The sequence below is a fragment of the Anomalospiza imberbis genome, chromosome 9 (genome assembly GCF_031753505.1).
Source record: "Anomalospiza imberbis isolate Cuckoo-Finch-1a 21T00152 chromosome 9, ASM3175350v1, whole genome shotgun sequence".
Taxonomy (NCBI): domain Eukaryota; kingdom Metazoa; phylum Chordata; class Aves; order Passeriformes; family Viduidae; genus Anomalospiza; species Anomalospiza imberbis.
In genome coordinates, this window is record NC_089689.1 from 29,382,290 (window position 1) to 29,406,069 (window position 23,780).

At 43.0% G+C, this 23,780-nt stretch overlaps 1 long non-coding RNA gene across 2 annotated transcripts in view; it reads right to left on the bottom strand.

Annotated features, from left to right (window-relative positions):
• The window catches only part of LOC137478845 (uncharacterized), a 123,092-nt gene extending 99,892 nt beyond the window's left edge, over window positions 1-23,200 (bottom strand). For both annotated transcript variants that reach the window (XR_011001848.1, XR_011001847.1), the window contains exons 1-2: window positions 23,067-23,200; window positions 22,065-22,161 (exon numbers count right to left, since the gene is read on the bottom strand). This is a non-coding gene — a long non-coding RNA (uncharacterized lncRNA). The remainder of the gene's footprint in view (window positions 1-22,064; window positions 22,162-23,066) is intronic.
• Between the last annotated feature and the right edge of the window lie 580 nt (window positions 23,201-23,780).

The window sequence follows — 23,780 nt, forward strand, 5'->3', positions numbered from 1 at the left end:
GAAGGGTGTGGAACTTCATGGTTCATTCCAACCCAAAGCATTCTGTGATTCTGTGACTTGGCAAATGGCATTACTGTTTTTTTTTCCCACTGGTACAGGTGTGAAGTGTCTCTCCATCCAACCCCTACTGGAGTCATTTCTCATTTGCACCACCCTGAGAGGTGATTGGAGCCAACCTGTCCATGCCATAAGGTAATCACAGGGGTAATGAAGAAACAGAGACAGTTTTTCTTCACTGAACCTGCCATAAGTCAGCAGAAAAAGTCAGAGCAGATAGATTGCAGCTCTGGAAGCAGAACAGGATGTGTAAAAGACTCTTTCAAGCAAAATCTTATTCTGCTGAAGCTACTTGGTCCCACTAAAGTCAGTGAACTTGCAGAGACAAAGTCCAACCCCCAGTTTGGAAGGCAGCACTTCCTATTAAACAGTGGATTGGCTTCCAGCTCAAAGGCAGCACATTCATTGCCACCCTGTGACCAGTGCACAGCAATAGGGTTGATCTTTGGGTCTATATCCTCACGGGCACTGCTTGTCCTGCATCTCCTCTGGTGCCTCGGCTCTGCCAGCAGCATCGCTGCCTGCTTGATTATGCAATACTCACATTAAACACTGTCCAAACACCTTTGGCACAAGGGAACCCGTCAGCTCAAAACAAGGGGCAGCGGTTTGTTGAGTCAATGAGGTGTTTTCTTCCCCAAATTTAATGCAGTGCTAGGTGTTTGATCTGCATTTTAAAAAAGCTGATAAACATGCATTTACACAATAAAACATAACACTCTGAAAGAGCCATCATAGCCAATTGTCCTTTGTGTCAACTAATTCCTTCCATTCCCACCAAAAGGGCTCGGCTGAGTGCCCCTTGGAGATCCCACTTCCAATGACAACAATTCCCTTCCTCCCCAAGCCGCGCCCACACTACACAGGCAGCATTCCTGGCCAGTTCACCCCCTCCCTATCAAACCTTCAGCCTTCCTCCTCTAAGGTACACAGGGGTGGGGGGATGTCCCAAAGGTAAAATGCTCCTAAATCTGAGTGTGCTGAGAGCTTTTACCATCACTGTTCTGCTCTGTACCCACTGTGGCTGGAGTGCTGTAAGATGATTTTTTAGCTCCTGTTTTGGTTGAGAAATCTGAACTTCCTGAAGTGTCAGGAGTCTCAAATAAGATTTTCTCCCATGTCTTCTGCAGACAATACAAATAATTCAAAACACAAACCTAGGGGCTGTGCTTGCTGGCTCCTTGGTTTTCTTGGACTCCTATCATAAGAAGGACTTACAATTCAAAGCACTATGGACCAGATTTTTATGAACTGGCATTAAACACTGCCTTACTTCCCAAAAAGCCCTTTGCAATCAATGGGTTATTTTTATCATAAGGTAAATCTCATCATGGATGAAGGCAGTACGATTGAAGGTGGTTGTATTTTTCCATATATGGAAGTTTTCCACATATGACTTGAAATTTGAGTGAATAAAAACAACCAAAGCAGGTAAAACATAAAAAAATGAAAACTGTCATGAAGAAAACAAACACGTAGATCTCCTCTGGAATATACCCTTTAATTTTAGGGCTATATTACTGTTTTTCTTCCTCAAATCATTACCCTTTTAATAAGCAGCATTAGCTGTGAAATAATCAAAGTTATAACAGTTAAACAACCTCTAGGACTGTTCAAAGGACAACAAACACGATTTTGAGAGATCACTAAAATACAGGTATGTATTTTATATGTAGATATGTATATTGATATATGCACCTCCAGACACAGTCAGCACATACACATATAGATGTAGAAAGACATTTCCAGAAAAATCTGCTCTTCTCCAGCTGTGGACTTTGGCACAACACAATCGCTGTGATTCTCAAGGGAGCTCATTCTACCAGTGTCTGAAAGATTTTGGAATAGAAACCCTTCCTCAAGGAGAACTGGGAACCCCCAGGATTCCTGCCCTGGGAAGCAAACCACCAGGCAAAGAGTCTGGGCAAGGCACAGATCCTTTCTGTCCCTTCCCAGCCCAGTGCACCAGCTGGGAATGATGGACTTCAGGTTCACCTTCAGATTGCTCCAGTCACCCACAAGGCCAATTCCTGATCATTTACCACCAGGAGAGGGGGGATGACAGATGGCTGATTAATGTTTATATTCCTCAGCTTTTTGCTTTTCAAGAATTTTGCCTTTTAAAAATCCATGTTTAGAAGGGCTTAGATTGAGCACTAGTTCACAAAAGGTTACTTAAACTACCAGATACTGGGGTGAAATTAATTAATGCACTTGTCTAAAATTCAATGAGAACTGAAAACATTCAAAATCAGAAAAATGGTACGAACTGATATCTAATCCCATATCTCAACAAATAACAATGGACTGTTTATGCTGCATTACTCTTTTCTAATCTCCACATATTACTATAATTATTAACTGCTAGTCCTAAAATCTATAGAGTTATCATTATTGTTATTATTATGAAACTCAATCTCATTTTCATGTCATAAAGATAAACCAAATCTCATTTCAATTAGTTGCAGCAGGAGGGAATGAACTTTAAACAGACATTTAATTTCTGAAAAAAAAAATTAGGAAGTTCTTCATGGAAATGTTATGGCATTTTGAAACAGATTAATAGTTCAGTATGAACACATCCACCCTGCAGCTAAATGATGGCTGTACTGCGATCAGGAGACAGGTTAAATGAGCAAAATCAGTTGATACCACTGGTTTGGATCTAATCAAATAGGCTTCATTTTTATGACTTTTTAGCTACATTATTTTTTCATCCCATGTGTTCTCTGAATTGTTACTGGGGGTGAGCTGCTTTGGAATTGGGTTATCTTTGGCTTTAATGGATCTGGTTGGTAGAGAAGTCCAAGGAGCAAGGGGGTGCTTGGCATTCTGGTTGCTGTGGGAATGGTTCCAATCACTCTGTCTCCATGGAGCACATCCCTGGACACAGCAGCCACCTCCTGCATATTTTATCACTGCTCCAGGGCAGGATGTAAGCTCCACCAGAGCAGGCTGCCTGCCCAGCACAGCCAGCCCTGCCTCCCCAGCACAGCCAGCCGCAGCCCCTGCCGAGCTGTTCCAGTTTGCCAGCGCTCAGCTGGTGAAGAGTTGGCCCATGAGGGTGCTCAGCGATGGTTTGATCCACAAATCCATGGAATCATAGACTGTTAAGGGGTTGGGATGGACCTTAAATATTATCTAGTCCCAACCCCCCTGCCATGAGTGGAGACACCTCCCAGGTTGCTCAAGGATTTATCCAGCCTGCCTTTGAACACTGCCAGAGATGAGGCTTCCACTGGACAACCAGTTCTACTCTCACAGTACAAAATGTCCTTCTAATATCTAACCTAAATTTCCTCTTTTTCAATTTGTACCCATTACTCTTTGTCCAGTCATTACAGATCCAGGTCAGAATCTCTCTCTGGCTCCCTGGTAGGTTCCCTTTAAGGCTGAAAGAGGGCACCCCATGCAGGTGCACTTCTGGATCCTTGCAGCTGGAAAAAGGGAAACCGCTGGCTGAATCCACAGCTATGGATGTGGATCTCCAAAAAGGCTCAGCACCATTGCAAACATTGCAGTGGTGACAGAAGCCCTCAAGCCTTGAGAAATCCTGGTGACATTGCCAACTCCTATGGACCTGAGTGTCCATTTTTGCAGACACTTTTGCAAAGCTACAAAATTACTTAATTTTCCATCGCCCGGCAATCCAAAGTTTTGAGCGAGAGACTGAAAAAAAAAAAAAGGAGATGTGAACAGACTGGGGATTTTCTCACCTGCTGCCCACTCTGCCCTCTGTTTGCCCCCTCCCCTGTTCCTCGATGAAGCAGCAGCAGCAGCAGCACTGAGCAGGGTTCCTGCGCGGATTCCCTGCTCCATCCTCCCATGGAATATCCCCACCTCCTGGTTAGCGCCCAGATCACAGCTCCGGGCGGGGGAGGCATCTCCTCCAAGCCTTCTCCCCACTGGCAGTTTACACTGTCGCTTTTTTACCCTCTCCTGAACTATGTTTAGAGGTCAGAAACATTAAATGTTTGATGCCAGGCCAACACTAAAACACAGAAATAAAAAGACACCCTGAAGAGCTGAAATCCAGTCTCATGAAGTCAGTTCCAAGAAGTTTCACACTCTCCTTCCACTACCATGAGTTAATTGCTTCCCAGCACCCAGGCAGCAAAAGCAGGGATACACCAAGGAGACAAAAGCTGTGGCTGGCAGAGAGAAGCACCATGGAGTAGTACAGAGCAGGACAGAGCTGGTGAAAGTCTTGGAGGAGCTGGCAGAAAGGAGTGGCCCAGGGAATGCAGGACTGGAAGAAACAGGTGGGAAATTAGGGGGCGACTGATAGATGATGAGGAACTTTATTAGCTGAGATGATGAGGTTTAGAGAGAAACTGAGATTGAATTAGAGGAAATTTCCACGTAAGGACAAAGAGCTGGGACAATGCAGAGTGGGGAAGCAGGGAGTAGTGGATTAGAAGCAAGAAATGTTTGGGAGAGATTGATCCAAGAAGAAAACCTAAAGTAGAGAATGGTCAGGACTGGAAAGAGAAAACTGGGAAAAAGACTGACCATAGTTTGAAACATGAAGGAATCCAGGCTTCTTGAATGTCACAATTCCTCTACTTGCAGAAAGAATCTGTGAAATCCAGTGGCAAAGTGTGCCTCGTGGCCATGAACAGAAATTCCAAGCCACTGTGGTAAAGTCAAAGGTACCAGCTCTTTGGCAAACAAGATGTAGTTACACAGTATTTCATACAAGATTTTCCCAGTTGGACCCTGTTTTTCTATTTAACAGAGATCATAAAATCAGCTTTAAAACCATCAACTCCAACACTCCCATTCAAGAATACCAGAATTAAGTTTGCTTCAAACAACTCAAATTTAGCTCCATTTTATATTACAGCACAGTATTTAGAGATAACATAATTAAAATCATTATCTCTTTTTTTTTTTTCTGCAGAACTCTCTCATCACAATATCCTTTGAATGTAGGATTGGGGGTTATTTTCCTGTAATATAAAATCAAGTGGCTTGTTCCTTTAAAGTAGATTAAAGTTGAATTATGGCTGTGTAACATCATTTTAGGTCTCTGGTTTCTCAAGCAATATTCACAGAGCTGGCAGCAGAATTCTGTTGGCCAGACAACAGGATTTTCATTTGCCCTTCCTTGGTCTTGTATATATATTAATACAATATATATTTACAAAAATTAAATGACAATAAAAATTAACTAAATAAATCCATTATCATATGTCTTATAAAACTGCAAGTATGATAAAATAAAACACACAGCCAGGGTGACTTCTGTGATCACAAAGCAAAAATGATTCCAAATTTTTCTTTCTACTTTGTGCACTGATCACATCTTATGCAGCAGTAACCCATAAAGGGCTTGGAAAACTTATTTTAGAGAAGAATAAAAAGTAGTAGCCATTTTGGCTAACAGCCAAATCACAGTATCACCATGCACCACTAAAATTTACTTTCCAGAAAAAGAGCTTGACATGGTGGTAAAAATCAGGGTCTTCTTTGGACTTCTCCATCTGGGCATCCAAATTCTCTGTTGATTTTCATAACACTGACCTACATCTCCTAACAGTCCTACTGTAGTTATGAGCACCTACTGTAACACTTAAAATGAATAAAGAGAAGTGATTTTCTGCAAGCTTTTGCTCCAACTCAGTGAGATAATAACAAGTCTATAACTAAGGGAAATGTTTTTTTAGTAGATGAATCAGGTGGATCACCCAAGTAACTCAAATCACCAAGGCTTATTTGTTTGGTGTAATTCCTAATTGTTTTTGGAATCAGTTGAGTGCCTTCCCTCAACAACAAGTTTGCCTTATTAAGCTTATCCATGCAAGAGAGAGAGATTCTTGACATGCTCTGGATTGCTTCTGCTTCCATCTGTGCTAACCAGCAGTGAAGAAAGTTTTGCTGTGCTTATAAACCCCCCAGCTGTATCACTCCCAGTCACAACAGACCATGATTTACTGGAGTTGTTAAAATAAAGTGGGAGAAGAAATTGTTATAGGTCTTGGAAACTACAGAAAAGTGCCATTTAGACCACACTCAAATCTCAGAGGAAATAGGATCCACTTGAGAACAACAAATACTGTGGGATATGGTTCTCTGTCCACAGCCAGTTCATGTGCCAGAGAGTGATTTCCCTTTGTGAAAGGATTTGTTTTATACTTTAAAGGATGTTGGGTATGTTATTGACATTTTATGATATTGTTAATGGATGCTCCAGATCTGTGTTCCTAATGATAATTTGACATTAGGAAGCATTCTCTATTTGAAGGTTTATTTGGGATTCCTGAGGAATACTGCCCCACACAGAGAGCAGGAATCAGCTATTTAGCAGCATACTGTGATACCACAATAGTGTCAGCTATTCCGAAGGGAAAGTGAAAAATGTATTTCACTGAGACCTCAACAAGAATGCAGCAAGAGTGAAAGTAATAATCCAGTCGCAGCCAAGATGCCAGGGCTGTCTAAAACAGAAGCAAAAGGCAGTCCCCCAGGTTTTCAAGACCTTCTTTTCACACTTCAAACTCTCACGTGCCACCTGTACAGTGTTTATTTGCATTTCTACAGGACATAAGGGCTTGAGAGCTGAAGAAAGGAAGGTACTGACTACCCTGAAGTGCCCCTTCTCCAATCACAATCAGGTTGCCAGTTCTATCTGAAATGCTTTTGTTTAAGTAGAAAAAAAATTTAAAAGTAAAAATTATTATACTAAATAACTATTAACAATGTCCAGATTTCAATGACATTTCAGTAATTCCCTCCTGAAAAGTGATTCTGCAAAAACTGAATATTCACTGGATGTTGGGAGTTCTCAGACCAAAGGCTTAGATACAAAACCTAACAGGCCAAATTCTGCTTACGGAATTTCAGCTTCTCGTGCACCCCTTGATGCTCTTGTTGAGCCTGTACTGGTTTTCCATACGAGGAGTCTTGATGAGCCAGAGGAACCCCTCTGAAGGCAGAACTTCACCTTGAGCTGTGAGGTTTTGCTCTAGAGACCTTTGCCTTTTTTGCTGTGCGACAACAGAGTTTTGTGAAGGAGCAGAACTTAATGAAACGTTCTGAGAAGGGTCAGAGCAAAAAACAATCCACCAATGGGAATGTTCTTGGCTGTCTTCTATTACTTCTCTGCATTTCAGGGTGGGGTTTGCTATTCATATCTTTCCTCCTGATCTCTTACCAGACTGGTCTTCATGTTTTTGACCTCTTTTCTCTTTATTTTAGGGCCCTCTCCAATAGCTTATAAATGCCACCATTTGTCATGTATACATTCATTTTCAAAACAGGCTAAAACTTTCCAAATTTCCCTTGCTGCAGTTCAGCGACCCTCCCAGTTTTAGAACAGCAAATACTTTGTTGTCTCTAATATTCCCTCTTCATCATGTGCAGTACAGGACATGAGCTATCCCTTCACTTCAAGAACAGCCCGGCACAGGGAATCCCAGTTTGGGTTGGGCTAAACGGAGCCTTCAGGCAGCAGTGTATAAGCAGGATAAACACCAACCAGCCTGTGTGACACCCTGAGATGAGGATATTTGCTCTGTGTTGTGCAGAAGGAAGGAGTAAGGATGCAGTTGGAAGGGTGACCTGGCACAGAACCACGACCCTGCTCCCACAACAGCCACTGGAGATTTGGCCCCCTTGGAGCAGCCAACACAAATGTCCAGGCAGCCACTGGTTAGTGCAGACCTGGCAGATGATTTGATCAGCCTAAGGAGTTTTTATGGCAGGTTCTTTGAAGCAGGCTCTTCTGACTGGCTGGTTAATGACTCATTACAGCAACAGTTGTGCTCTCGGAGCTTAAAGCTGAGAGCTGAGCCTGCTGAGGAAGCAGTGACCACAAGCCAGATCTACTCCGCTCGGAGCAGCCCCTCTGATGCTGAGATGACTTAAATTCACAGGAATTCAGATCCAGGGATTCTTAAAGACATCCCAATGCCTTGACCCCGTGCCAAGAGATTCTAGCACAAACACTCGCTGGCTGCAAGGTTAAGTTATATGAGAGGGACAAGCACACACAGACATTTACACCTGTTCTGGCTTGGGGAGGTTTATGCTGCATAAAAACCTCCCAGGAAGATACTACACCTGTCCCAAGGTAACAACAGGGGGTTGGTGCAAGGATTTACAGAGCTGGCAGGGAATATTAAAGCATGCAGGATGAGAGAACAGAAGGCCAAGAGGAGGTTTTTCCTCAGACTACAATAACACTCTCAGTTTTCAGATCTCCTTGATTGCCTTTTGCAACCCTTTGGCTGGATGAGAAATCCTGCTCTGTACCTTCAAGCTGCTCCTCACAAATACATAAACAGGTCCCTAAAAACTGGGCCTATGCTTCAAGTTCTTAACTGAAGTTGGGATTGGTTCATGGGCTTTAGGTTTGGAGCTACAGACAGTTTACAAGTTGATATTTGGTATCCAAACCCTTCATGGAAAAATATAACACCATTTTTATAACTTATTTGCATTATAAAGCCACTTAAAGGACATGGTGAGCAGAAAATTAAACATGTGAAGTGCTGATCATACATGTAGCAAAGCCTCTCTGTTCCTCAGAACACATTGGCAAGATGAATTGCTGTTCTACAGTAATAGATATCTGAGTATCTCTTTAATTCAGTTTAAATTATATCTGAATCATATTTAATGAAAGTTTCACAAAAATGCTGCATGATTAAAGATCAATTAATTATTAAGAGTGTGTTTATCAGTGTTAAATTTAAAAACATTCTTATTAGTCCTTTGGTATCTAATTATTCTGTAATAACTCTTATTAAATTTAAATTAAATCAGCAACTGAGATGCACAATTTAAACCAACTTTAATTTAAAAACCAGCCAAATCCCCCCCCCACCAAAAAATACATCAAATAAAATCTAAACCCAAATAATTTTGAATTAACAGCTGTTCACTAAGATTTTAACTGAAATAAAATGGTCTCAGTAATTCAATTTTTACAGTTACACCTGCATGTTGCAGGTGCCTGATTCAGACACCCTTTGGTGGGTAAATCACTGTATTCTGCTTGTCTTCAAAAACCACCTCTATTTGTTGGCAATAAAAATATTAACTTCTTTCTTCAGTTTCATCTGAGGCTGGCAAACTCCAGAGGTGAAAAGGAAGGAGTGTTTGGCAGCCTCGGGATAAGAAGATTCACAGAATATTCTGAGCTGGAAGGAACCCACAAGGACCTTGAGTCCAGCTCTTAAGTGAGTGGCCCTATAGGGATTGGTCCCACAACCTTGGCATTATTAGTGCCATGCCCAAACCAATAACCAATTGAGATTATGTCTCATTTGATACTTTATAATAAGCTCAGAAAGTCATTTTTCATCCCTTTTTTCTTCTCCTAGAATCCTGAAAAAACAGGATGATCTAACACCCAGAATAACCCATCTGTTCATGGGCCAGTGAGTGTCCCTGCATGGCTGAGAAAATTCCATCATCCCATGGGGAGATGCTCCGCCCAGGGGAGGAGCCAAGCATTCCTACCTGGATACAATCTGAGGTTGGAGCACCACAGCAGCCTTTGCCACTGCATACCCAGAGGAGCAGCTTTCTGCCCCACTGCATTCCCAGAGGAGCAGCTTTCTTCCCCACTGCATTCCCAGAGGAGCAGCTTTCTGCCCCACTGCATTCCCAGAGGAGCAGCTTTCTGCCCCACTGCATTCCCAGAGGAGCAGCTTTCTGCCCCACTGCATTCCCAGAGGAGCAGCTTTCTTCCCCACTGCATTCCCAGAGGAGCAGCTTTCTTCCCCACTGCATTCCCAGAGGAGCAGCTTTCTTCCCCACTGCATTCCCAGAGGAGCAGCTTTCTTCCCCACTGCATTCCCAGAGGAGCAGCTTTCTTCCCCATTGCATTCCCAGAGGAGCAGCTTTCTGCCCCACTGCATTCCCAGAGGAGCAGCTTTCTGCCCCACTGCATTCCCAGAGGAGCAGCTTTCTGCCCCACTGCATTCCCAGAGGAGCAGCTTTCTGCCCCACTGCATTCCCAGAGGAGCAGCTTTCTCCTCCACTGCATTCCCAGAGGAGCAGCTTTCTGCCCCACTGCATTCCCAGAGGAGCAGCTTTCTGCCCCATTGCATTCCCAGAGGAAGCCCAGGCCCATCTCCAGCAGCCCTGGAGCTTCAGAGGAAAACTCCAGCCTTGTGCAGGATCCCTGCTCCAGCAGAAGCACAGCTGGCACTGCAGGAGGGCTGAGCCACCATGGGATGGGACTGCTGCCACCTCCCTGACACACAGGCTGCCAGGGCCTGCTCTGACTCTGGCAAAAAAACTCTTTTTTTTTGTTTGTTTTTACTATTGCATTTGTATTTTAATTTTCCTAGTAAAGAACTGTTATTCCTATTCCCACATCTTTGCCTGAGAGCCTCTTAGTTTCAAAATCATAATAATTCAGAGGGAGGGGGTTTACATTTTCCATTTCACAGGAAGCTCCTGCCTTCCTTAGCAGACACCTGTCTTTTCAAACCAAGACACCCACCAATACTTTAAAACACGAGGCCACCCATAGCCAAATTCAGCACAAAATGCACAAAGCCCAAGCAGAAGAGTGGCTGTGCAGCTCTCAGGTGAGAAATCGTTCCACCCAAATGGACCATGAACGTAAACACCGACTAACGAGAACGGTACAGATTGGGCCATTAAAAGCAAGGCAGAGATGAATGGAAATGTCTGAGCAGGAACATAAAGCAGCCCAATTTCTGCCACTAAGTAGGAGTGGGAGTATAACAGTCCTTGTTATAGAGTTGCTGGCAGTGATGTTATTGTTAAGGCTGAAAAAGACCTGACATTCCAAATCTCTTTTCCCTTGTAAAACAGTAAGATTTGGAGCTTGATCCTTCACTTCAAAGGTGCTACTGCAACTGCTTGACAAAGGAGAAACACAGCAAGGAGGAGAAGGGTTTTTTTTCCTAATGGATTACAGAATTTTGTACTGAATGCAGCCCCAGATGAAGGTGAGGTTTTAGTTCTACCGAAGTTCAGAGTTGGGGTCTTTTGCAGATTTGCCCCACCACAGTAATCCAAGACAGAAATAACCAGACAATAACCCAATTACAGAAAAGATCAGAGCAGGAAAATCCACATTTCATGAGAGAGGACAGGTGAGATGACAGCCAACTCCAGACAAAATGGAAAGGAGGTACAACTATAGGGACTGATATCTGTAATCCCAAGACTGGGAATGGAAGCCTGGTAATGAGCAAAAAGAATAAAAAAAAAAAAAAGAAATTGATCTTTAGAAAATAAACATACACAAATAAATTTAGAAAGGTCCTTGGCTCCTTTTTTTTTTTTCCTTTATATAGGAAAAAACACTTGAGGAAAAATAGGGACCATTTGGGGTCTTTTTCCTGTCTGGCTCATTGAAGCTTAGGATTTATTTATTATTTTATCCATCAACAGAAAGTTCTAAGTCATTGATTCTGTTTGTGAATTCCAAAAAAGCCTAATTCATGGCTTGGTTTAAGAACATTTTTTGGTTCCTAAAAATTCTTAAAATCCTGGCTGATTCCACTGGGCTTCTCACTGAAGCTGAGAAACATTCTGAGGAAAGAGAGAGAAGAACTGAGCAGAGGATTTTGAAGTTTGAACATTTGTCTTTGTTACGATCAGAAACGAAACCTGAAATTTTCAATGAAGGAAAATTTGTACAACGTGGGAAATAGTTTCAGTGCAAAATTGAAACAATAATTCTAACATGGCCTTTTAGAATTTGACCTTTTTATCTCTTAACAACATTCAAATATAATACAGAATTTGAATATTTGAAATGAAAAGTAATTTCAACATTTGAAATTTCCACTTTTTGCTCTGAAAATGTCAAACCAGGATATTTCAACTTTCTGGGAACTTTTTCCCTCCCATTTTCATTTGAAAATGAGAACTTTCAGCTTGGGCTGCTCATTTACAGGAATCACCACGACAAGTGGCTGTCAGCAGAAAGGGGAAAGTTGATGGACTGCTCCATGATCAAGCTCAGCTGTTAATTTTTTATTCCACTACCCAATACAATTTTTTTAATAGGTTATGGATAATTTATAATATTTTTTGTTATTCACAATTATGCAAATTTTTAGGCTGAAAACTGTCTGTCACCTTTCTATGGGGAAGAAACAATGGTGATAACTGCTTTGATTAAATCCAAACTGGACTGTGAACCAGAAGTGCCAGCCCCTTGAGTTACCTTGATGCAAAACTGGAGTGAGAGAAATAAATTTATCCTCCACTCACAGATGTTTTTTCCAGTTCTGCACTGGAACTCTGAGGTCCTACATTTGCACCTCAACCCAGCCACTCAGGGACAGCTGCTGGCCAGCCTCTGAAAAGGAGCTAATAACTCTACCTGCATTTACAGATAATTTTGAGATGTCTGAGTGGAGAGAATTACAGAACGACTAAAAGTTATTATGTATCATGCATGTGTTTGCCCATAAATAATAAATTCCTGAAGCAGACCTAAGAAGTTCCAACTCCTGTCTACCTTTATAACAAATTCATAAGGAATAGCGTTGTACATGATTACTCACTCAGCTGTTTCTTTTCCAATGATAGGTTTCCCTCTACATCCAAATACACCTCTCTCCTTATTTAAGTTGCATGGATTTTGTTATTTTTAGTATTTCAGAATGGAAACATTTTTGAAGCAAAAGTGTAAAAAAAAACCCAGTGTTGTCTTGTTTGTTTCTAATTCTTTACACTATTTTTTCCTAATGCTCCTTATTTAGAGCTCTTCCCCTGTTTATAGCCCAGGAAATTGCCAAACCTGATCAATACTTTTCCCTGATGGTCTGTCAGGATTGCCACAGTCAAGTTGCCAGACTCTGGTGGTGGTGGGTCTGCAGTGCCCAGCCCTGGCCAGCTGAAATGGCTGCTCGGGCTAATTTCCCTGTCTCTCTGCATCCTACCAGGATTTTACACTAGAAATAAATTGTCACAGGGAGAATATTTAAATTCAGGAAACAAAATGTTCCCACTAATTCAATGTAGCCATCTCCTGCCTACTAAAAGTTATGAGTTATGTGTGAAGTAAAAAACCTCTCTGCTGCATGAGATAATGAGAAAACGGGGATTCTTTATTCATTGTACTTGTCCCTCTGCACATAACATTTGTATATCATGCCAGGACTAACCTGTGTCACTGCACTTATAGCCACAGACCAGACTAAATGCCTGCCCTTCACTGTTTTTACGTCATGATTCATATACTCTCCCTGCTCTTTCTGACTGCCTGCAATTACTTGTGACAAATGATTCTTCAGTGTACTGTCTGCTTTACCTTTTCAAAATGTTTCCATGGTTCACAGATAAGTCAGCTAGTGTACACTGTACTGTCTTGTGGGAAGTAAATCCCAGGACAAGCACAGGAACAGGTTCCACACCATTTTGCTGGCAGAACTGCAGACATCCACCTCACTCAGCTGCAGCACAAGGAGCCTGGACCAGCCATGCCAGCAGGGCTGGGACTCCTCCACTACAGTACTGTGGAGATCCCAAAGGAACAGATTGCTCCCTACAGCTGGACTCTCCTAGGAACACAAATCCTTGCTCCTCAAGGAGCTTGGTGCCATCTATAACATAAATCTGGTCCAAAAAAAAAAAATCATTATTTTGATATCTGCTGTGAAAGAACATGCAGTTGAATGACCCCTGTGACCTGTTTGTGGAGCACATCTGTATCCAGAGGTGAATTCTGCCTGGATTGAAACCTCTGAAAATCACGGGGGCTGATTCTGCCTTCAGCTCCAGCAGTGGGTATTCAGGGGAGCTCCACTGACCTCAGGGGTGTAAGCACCAGGAGACCCAATCCATCACCTCCCCCTGGCAGCAGAGACTGAACTCCCCTCTCAGCTGGATCTGCTCCTGTCCCCAAGTGAAGGACGCTGTGCCACTCCTGCTCCTCAGACTGCCCAGCTCCAACACCTTCCCTGCCCACACGTGGTCCTTGGCCTGCCCGCGCCTGTGCCCATCTGGCTGGAGGCACTGAGCCTGTGCAAGGTGGTCGGCTCTTTGGGCAGACACCGGGGGGTTACCTGCGCAGGCAGCAGAAGGCTGCTGGTGACATCTGCTCTGCGGGGACCGTCCCTAGGGCGCGGTGCTGGTCACACCCCCTGCGCCTGATTGCGCCTGTTGATCACCACGTGCCGAGGAAGGGCAGCAAAGCAGGGCCGGGCAGGAGGTGGCTGCTCCCAGGCAGTTGTGGCAGCCCCTGGGAGAGGCAGCGGAGGCTTGTGAGATTCCATGCTGTCACCACAGTACTTGGCACTGAAAAGGATTACCCTTCTTGTGCTCCATTTACAGAATTTGCGGGGCTTCCTCGTGCAAAACAGATGCAAAACGCTGCCATCTGTTCATCGTGCCCATGACTGTGCAAGATGAAGAAGTAAAAAAAGTGTCTGTATGGGAAAGCTGTCATTATCCAACCCAAAAGCAGGCACAAGGCTGTTCTGTGCAAGGGAAGAGCTGTTGTCATGGGGGTCTGATTTGTAGCACAGTCATTTTCAGTTCTGAAATATTCACTCACTCCCTGGCACCTTAACCAAATAAATTCAGTGAACCCCAGTAAGCACGGAGTTTATGGATGTGGCAGGTCCTGGAAGAGAGCAAGGATCCAGTGCCTGGCCTCAGAATTACTTATACAGAGGGAAGAAGAGAGACAAAACATAAAACACTCAGTAGCCGTGCTGATACAGTATCAGTCTTGTGCCTGGGCACGGGACCCAAGCACAGCCAGCCAGCAGCTCTGAGCTGTGATTGCTGCATATGGTCAGAGCTGGGTCATCTTCCCTTCACCGGTTTTGTTGGCAAGGTAACAACCAGCGTGGGCAGGTGCTCCCAGGCTCCAGATGCACCTTGAGCTGGCTGTTTAGATGTACCCAGCAGGGCCACCAAGCTCCACAGCCACATCCCCATAATTGTGCCTCTGGCTGGAGAGGGGGAAAAAAAGAGAGCTTCTGCGGGAGAAGAGCCCTACAGAGAGAATCCACGGCACAAAAAGTGGGAAACTAAGGTTGTCCTAAATGTTTTCTGCTTGGGTCACTGGTATCCCTGCTTCTCGTTGCCCACAGTGAACGCCAGCTCAGGCAATTGTTGTGGTCACAGCTGACTGTGCTGCCTCTGACACAAATCTCAACCAGAGACAGAGGCACTGGCATGGCAATTCCACACAGGACACAGCACCACTCAACTTCCTTGTTTTTATGGCCAGGGACACTGAAACCAGACACTGAATTGTCAAGTGCCTCTTAGAATGCAGAATGCCACGCTAAAAGAAGCCAAGGGAAAGCAATTCAGAGAGAAGAAAAGGATGGAAATATCTATCATTCAACAACACTGACAAAAAACAAACCCTGGCAGCAGGCTCCTATGCACTGCCTTGTTTATGCCAATGTTGGTTGCAGCTCCTGTTGGGATCAGAAGCACAACAAATTGTCTGTTTCCCTGAATCCAGAGGGCTCTGATAGCTACTGACCATGCTGACAGAGCCCATTGCCTGCATTTGGATGGGAACGATGGATAGGAGAAACAGCCACACTTGAACACATACAAGATTGTTTTTATAAATCCAAAACTGTATTTACAAGTTCCAGCTTTTAAGGCCAGGGTATTTTATTTACTTTGCTGTTTTTTTAATAGTGAAAAAGCAGGAGAGCAATCCATCTGTCTGAACTGGAAGCCTCTTATAAATAAACAGCAATAAAAAGCAACACTTGAAATTCATTTTGCCCACTTGTGTTTTGTCTGAGTCCCCCCCAGAATCTAAATCAACGAGAGATCAGACTGTAGTTTGTGAGCAAATTTCCTTCAACAGGAGCAAACAAAAATAGACAAAGATACCCATCCTCCTCATACTTTATGCACAGTAATGCAAGTTATTTTCCACTCCATTTAGACTTTTCACCTTCCTTTCATTTACCCTGTTTTTTACAGTTCAATAAATATTTTTCCAAGCTCCACTTGCCAAACAAAAGAGTTTAGCTTCAGTGTTACTCCTCTGACAAATATCCTTATGGTGTTGCACATGTGAGCCATTGATAAACAAATTAAAATTCTGTCCCAGCTCAGAGCTCAGCTGGCCCATTTCATCTTGCGGTATGGGTTTGTAAAGGTCTGGGTGTCTGTCATCCTCCCCTAACCTTGTCTTTGTCAAAGGGATACAAAAGCCTGCACGCTCGGGGCCTTACGATACTGATTAGTGTGAGTGACAAAGTGGAGTAGCAAGTCCACTCAGCCCTTCATAATAAATCTATCAAAGAGTAATAGAATTCCATCAATTCTGCATCATCCCCGAGGGTCGCTGTGCTGGGATGGAAAGTGTGTTCCGCTGGGATTGTACAACTGTTATTATTCAATTACACTCTTTTCTTCCTAGTTAAAGACCATGATATCATTATCACTTAATGAATACATATAATTGGATCTGGACTCTATGTTTGGCTGATGAATACCACTCACTATTCATTCAGTCTCAGCTCATCTTCTGACCATTTATTATAGACTTTTGGCTGAAAACCATGATGACAAAGGGAATTTGAAATTAGCTGAGAATTCATTCAATGCTCAGTTAGACACAAAGGCAAAATACAATTCTGACGCATAAATGAGGCTGAGACCACACAGAGAAGTTTTGCCTAAAAGTTAATAGCTGTTGATTTCTACACAAACACATCGAGGAAAGATCAAAGATATTTTTAAAGACCACCTCACAACTTTGCAAGCAAGCAGAGATTTCGCCTCTCTCTTCCCTAAACTGAAAAAAAAATTATCTCAAAGGTAAATACTAGATCTTTGGAGTTGGTACTTTATTTCCCAACTTAGGCAAAATATTAGCTTTAAAGATGTCATCTGAGGCCATTATGAGCTTTAACTCAGCCCCGCTAAGCCAAACACCATTTTATGATTAAATAACATTTAAATCTGACAAAGCAAAAGTGCTTTCTATACAGTATATTTATTGCACCTAATATCGAGACCATCATTAAGTTTCATCAAACAGTGTGCCCCCAAAGGAAACTGGCCCTCCTATTCATATTGTTGGGAGTAAATGTAGCATACCTCCTTTGGATCACTGGTGAACAGGCCACCTCATTAATCCTAGTTAGTAGATGCTGCTGGGCATGTGGAGCAGCCAAATCCAGATGCTACCCACAGAGCCTCTCCAGGCAGTTAGGGAATCACAGAGTACCACCTCAAGCCCTCCATACATCACTTCAAATTAAATTTACATTAAGTGCTACTCCATCAGAGCCGAGAGAAGCTGACATCTTTGGAAAATGCAGATGATAATCCATTAAATCCTATTATATACATGTCTTCTAATTTTACTTAAGCTCATGCATACCAAAGTGTGAGTTTGTGTTAAAAATTAAAGACCCTTTTACTAGAACAAAAGACTTTATGAACTGTTGACTTTGGGAGGGTTTATTACAGGATCAGGCTATTCTGTCAAGACAAGTAGACTTTTTTTTTTTCCTGTAAGATTTCTGGTTAATCATTTGTTCCTGGGATCTTTTCTCAAACACACAATGTGTCTTTGCTATTTCCATCACCAACTCTTTGTTCTCCCGGATAGAAGTGCAGCCTCTTTAACTTAATCAAATGTTATGAATGAAACAGTGGGACACATATTGTCTCCTTTTGCAATTAAGAAAATATTTGCTGGCAGCTTCTAAACTGGCAACAGTAAGAAGATGCTATAAAATCATCACAGTGAAAAAGCTAAGGATTTAATTGCCCTATTACCACATATGTCAGTCCCGTTTTATTTTCATAGTCCTTAGTCACAGTTTTTACTTTTATTTTGATGAATCTCTTCTAATTTCAGAGCAATGATCTTACTATTTTTGATTCCAGGTACTTATTTTTTTACATTTAACCACTGTGTTTTATGTATATGTTTCTGTCTGATTTACCTTTCTGCAAAAATTGAAAATTCACAGATTTCAGAGAAAGGCAATAATTATCTCAGATATTAGGCAAAGGTTTTATAAGGAAACACATCAAGAAATAAAAGACACATACATGCATATAGTCACACAATTAATTTAAAAGTTATTTATCTAACCTTTTAACTTTTAATCAGTGCTTGAATTTCAGGCTTAAATTGGCTTTAGCTTTCAAACCAGTTCTTTCCAAGTGTTTGACACTGTTTCCTTTACAGAATATGTAGTACACACATAGATATAAATATATGTATTAAATATATATATATATACACGTAATAAAAATGTGTCAGCTTTTAACTATTGTCAGTCTTTGGCAATGGCAGAAGTGATGGGGCAGACTGTCATCTGCCAGAAATAAGTGTAACACCATAAAATTCAAGTGAATTAATAAGCTGACTGAAGTTTTTCTGTGGGATATTTCTGATTTATGTCAGCTGAGAATGTTTCCCTACATTATTTTCCAGAAATACAGAACTAGCCCAGGTTTACAAGCTGGATTGGTCCTTTTTTCTCAGTCCAGTGTGAACAGCACCTTTGTGAGCTGGCGGTGCCTCGTGGAGGACCTCAGGTGCTGTGGCAATTGATGAGGAAGCTCACCACAGCCACAGTCTCATTTTGCAGCATTTTTTAGTATTACAAATACAGGCTCTGAGCAGGACTCACGGAGGATGGATAATAAAACAAACACATGCAATTTGGAGGTGGCTTTCAAAAAAGGAGAGGCATTGGCTGGTCTCACAAACCTTTGCTCACCAGTCTGCCTGAAGAGTTGTACTGAGGCTCCCTTACCAAGAAGGACACATGACAAATTAAAAAGTGATGTCACCAATAATTAAAACTGGAGAGTTCAGTTTAATCTTCTTGCACAGGGATTTATGCTTGTTACTGCCATTAAAACTAGTAGGATCTACTTCCATAAATTCCCATTCAGCAGGTTTATAACATTACCCAAATTATTGCTCTACAATATACTTACACCCTATGATCTCAGAAGATTCCTTTACCTCTGAACATCACTACCTCCAATTTTAATAAATCATCCCATCAGGAAAATACCAAACAACTTCTATCATTTCAAGTTTCTTATTTCATTTTTAACAAAGGGACATGACTTGTTGTGTTTTTGTTCCTGATGGGTCAAATTTCATTTTCGGAATTGCAAGTAAATGGTAATTGAATTGAATGATCCAAAAAACAAAATTGACCTTAACTATTAGGTTTTAGTTAAGAATTAATAGTAGTCTCTGAAAGATGAGACTGAATTACATAAACACAGCAACATGATGAAAAAATCATAATAAAATTTCATATTAAAAACTATGGAGAAAAAGGCATGGCCATCCCCTTTGTTCCATATTTTAGACTGGCTTTTCCAGGGACTAGAAAGGAATTCAGGCAAAGACAATCCCAGGCTCTACTGTGGGATTCACAGCCCATCTCCATTGCTGATCTCCAAAACAGAACAGAGACACTTTCAGATATTTCCACAATCTAGTGTTTGAAACAGTTGAGAAAAAGCATCAGGCCTATCAAAAAATAAAGCCATATATTAAAAAATTATCAAGTTTTCAACAGTATCCATGAGGAAAAGTCCACTGAGGGAATGCCAAGTGCAACCAAAACTTACCTTATGCTGGTGTCACTGCTGAACCTAGAAGAGGGACTTCAAAACCAAAATGGTTATTTAAAGGAGCCTTGGGAAAAGGCAGCATTGCCATTGATGACAAACATCTCTGGTGTAGCCCTGGTCACAGGTATACACAGAGTTCCCAAAACCCAAAAGAATTTTCAACCTAATCCTTCTGGGAATTATAGCTGTAACCCAAGGGCTCAACCAAACAACTCAGGGCTGGGCTGCCACAATTTTCCACCTGGCCCACAGGAGTTCCTTGTTCACAGCAGAAGCAATAAAACACCACAAAATTTGGGCTGATTTTGGACCAAATAAGTCACTTTCCTTTCCATTTGCCACACAGCATGGATCTGCCTCTTTGCTGTGTACAGTTCAGTCCCTGATGTTCAGGAAGTGTCCCTAAGTAATGAATCCTGGTGCTGAGCCCCCTGGGCAGCTCATGATGGCCAAAATGGCCTCACACCATTATCTGTGGGGCAGGGAACACCTTTCTGCTCTGTGTCTGTTTAGCACCAGCAAAAAAAGCCCACGGCAGAGGCTCTTTTTCCTGATGTCCTTCTAGTTTGCCACCAGTTTATACAACTGCCAACTCCTTCCCTTTCTGTGACCTCCAGAGGAGGAGCTGAATGTTGTTATTTACATGCAGCACCACTTGGAGATGGAGCCTCGCAGAGGTCCCAGAGCACCAGACATGGTCGGTCCACGCAAACAGCAAGAGGCAGCCCTTGCCCTCAATAACTTACAGTCCAAATAAACAGGACAGGCAGAAGGTCAGAGAGGAAACAGAGGGACAAAAGAAGTGACGTGATTCGCCTGCAGTCACCCAGTAGATGATTGGCAAAGTCAGGATTATACTAATAGATCACTGAATCAATCCGCTGGCTAAACATACTGCTTCCCATTATTTCTTGGGAGGCAAACCAGGAAGAATGATCTCACTCGGCTGAGAGCCATAATAAAAATAACAGCAGCACTGAGGGCAAGTTCAGAGCTTTCCTCATGATGTGCTGCGGATCCGCTGGTGGAGAGGTTGCTCTCTCCACCACCATATTTTGAATTGTCTTCACGGCCAGAATGATGGAAGACAGAGGAATGGCTGACAGTACTGAATAAAACTCCATGTAAATTCCCCTTATGAACATCTGATAAGTATTTATATGGGCATAAAGGGTTATTTATTTCCCCGTCCCCATGAATGATTTACATGCTACTCTCCATTTTTATAACACACTCACTCGGGCTTGAGCAGCAATGTACTCAGACTGGCTCTTTTTCCAAAGAAATGACTTGACACAGAGCTGGAGCCAGGATGCTGGGTGGGGGTGGGAACATTTCCAGGGAGTTTTTCTGTCTTTCACAGTAGCCATTTTCCTCCCTCCTTTCCACTTTTGACCTTTTTTTTTCCCTCCCCCTGTCTCTGAGTTTCATCTTTCCCCAAGTCTCTGCAGTCTCCAAAGTCCTTTGCTCATTCCATAGGTAAAATAACCTTTTTTATCTGACACCTTTGAAGGGTGAGACTCAGGAAAGAGACTGCAGAAGTTTAAACTACAATCACTCAGTGAATGTGACTGCAGCGTCTGGGAAGTTCCTCTGGTTCTTTAGCTCTCACTCTAAATCAAGCTGCGCCGGAATTTCCTCCAAGGGTTTTCCAACCTGAGGGGCTGGGTAGGATTTTTGAGAACTCTGCAATTTCACACCAAGCTGAGCCTCAGAATTTGAAAATCTAGGTTCAGTTTTGTGGTTTAAAAAGGGCAAAACCAAAGGTTGGACCAATCCCTGATATAGAGTTTACAGCTCAGCCAAATCTTAATATTTTTCCCTGAGTTCAATTCCTTCTCCCTGCCAAATATCCATCTTAATAGTATAAAAAGTATTTAAATGGGTGCAGTGAGAAATATTATAGATAGATTTTACATGGGACTTATAAGGCACTCGGCCTTCAAATTCCAGGCAGATGAGTGGGAGTTCAGCTTGAGGAAGCACATTTTTCTCCTGGATTCAGTCAAATGAAGCACTGAATACCTCACTTCCATTAACACCAAATATAATGGATGCATTCCCACTCAACTGTATTTGATAGCTGGAAGGAACACAGTAAATATGTTTACAATGTGTTGGACAAAGATTTATCACTTAAATTTCAAAGGAAAGCTTTTTAAAGAGTTCAAATTTATAAACCTGTGGCTCTGCAACTTATTCTCTGACCTTTTATGTTCAACGTCCAACACCTTAAGAAAATAAGATAACTTTGTCTTCATTAGAAGTACTATTGGAATAATCTAGAATGGATTTTGATAGTGTTTTCCATTTCTTTATCTGTGTAGCAGTATTAAATTATTTTCATAAGCAAGAGAGTCATACTTGTAAAATGCATTCAGTTATTAAAAAATTAAGGACACTAAAACATAGAGCTCCATATCAGATATGAATCTGATAGGAATTGTGTACACTACCTGTGTCAGCTTTCCTTGGGCTGCCATCAAGAGAGGAAAACATTGGGGTGACCTCTGAAGCAAAAACAGCTGCACAGATCTGAGGGTTGTGCACAACCTGAAACAAGGAAAACAGAATTAGGGTTTTTTACGTGGATCCTTCATTTTGCAAGATTTAGTCCAACTTTTTGTGAAGTCAGAATAGCCCCAAAGGCTGCTCCTGCTCATAGCAGCCTCTTTCTATGGTTTTTTAAGTTATTCCACAGCCCTGACTCTCCACCAAACTGACTGCAACAGTTAAAACCCTGTGTGGGAGTTTGAAGTGGTGGACGGCAGGTGTTAGTCTGAATTACTTCTGTTTGTAGCTCCGTGCCACTTCCGAGGCGGAGAATCCCCCCTCACACCCGGCACTCTGTGGGACCACACAGTCGGCCCCCCATATTGGAATGTCAAAGCATCTCCCAGCTCAGGGCAGTCAGATCCCGGAGGGCACCTCTGCCAGGCACTGCACCAACCTGCGCAGCCAGCCAGGCTCCACAAGAAAGACATTAAACCATTTGAGAGCGTCCAGAGGAGGGCAACAAAGATGGCGAGGGGCCGTGAGGGGAAGCCATGTGAAGAGAGGCTGAGGGCTCTTGGTCTGTTCAGGAGACTGAGGGGACACTCATCGCAGTTACAGCTTCTTGTGAGGGGGAGAGAAGGGGAAGACACTGCTGTCTGCTGTGTGTGACCAGGGAATGGCCTGAAGTGGTTTTAGGGAGGTTTAGGCTGGATATCAGAAAAAGGTTCTTCCCCCAGAGGGTGGTAGGGCACTGAACAGCCTCCCCAGGGAACGGGCACAGCCCCAAGGCTGCCAGAGCTCCAGGAGCGTTTGGGCAACGCTCTCAGGCAGAAGGTGGGATTGTTGGGGTGTCTGTGCAGGTTCAGAAGTCGGACTAGATGATCCTTGAGTGTCCCTTCCCACCCATCATTTTCTGTGATTCCTTGATTCAGCACTGCCCGACGCAGGGTGGGCAAACTTACCTGGAGCAGCCATGGCGGGTTGTCTCCTCACGAACCCTCAGGCACCCGACATGGCGCCTGCCTCTCCTCAGCTTCTCTCAGCCTTTCTCCTCCCCTCAGGGCAGCCAGGCTGTGTGGGAGTCACGTTCTCACACAGGATTGCTCACAGCAGACTGATGGCAGCCTAAGATTGTGTGTGAGGGAAGTGTTTTCCCGCCTCTCCGCTTTCCCGCCTTCCGCTGCCTCACAGCGCGTGAGGGACCTGAGGCCGCGGATGGTGAAGGGTTTATCCCACACCTAATCCTGCGCCGGCTTCTTTGCCATCCCTGCTCTGGGACCGGTGTGACCATGTGTTGAGGCAGAAATAACATGGGAAATATTAAATATTCCTTGCCTCCCAGCTTGTTCCTGCAGCAGACATGGTGTCCTCTGTGCCCACACGGTCTCCTCAGGGTTTAACCCCATGAAATCCAGTGGATTCTCCACAGAAAACCCGGCTACAGCAGTGGCAGCAGAATGCTCCAGGCTGCCTGGATCAGCTGTTCTGGTTCCAGAGCTGTTGGTGACCACAACAAAGGGCCAAACCCACAAGCAGTCCTATGCTCTTCATTTCCCAACAGAGCGAGGCCATGCAGGTCCATGGATTAGAACCCTAGAGCCACAGAATATCCTAAATTGGAAGGGATCCACAAGGATCATAGAGCCCAAATCTCATCCCTGCACAGACACCCCACC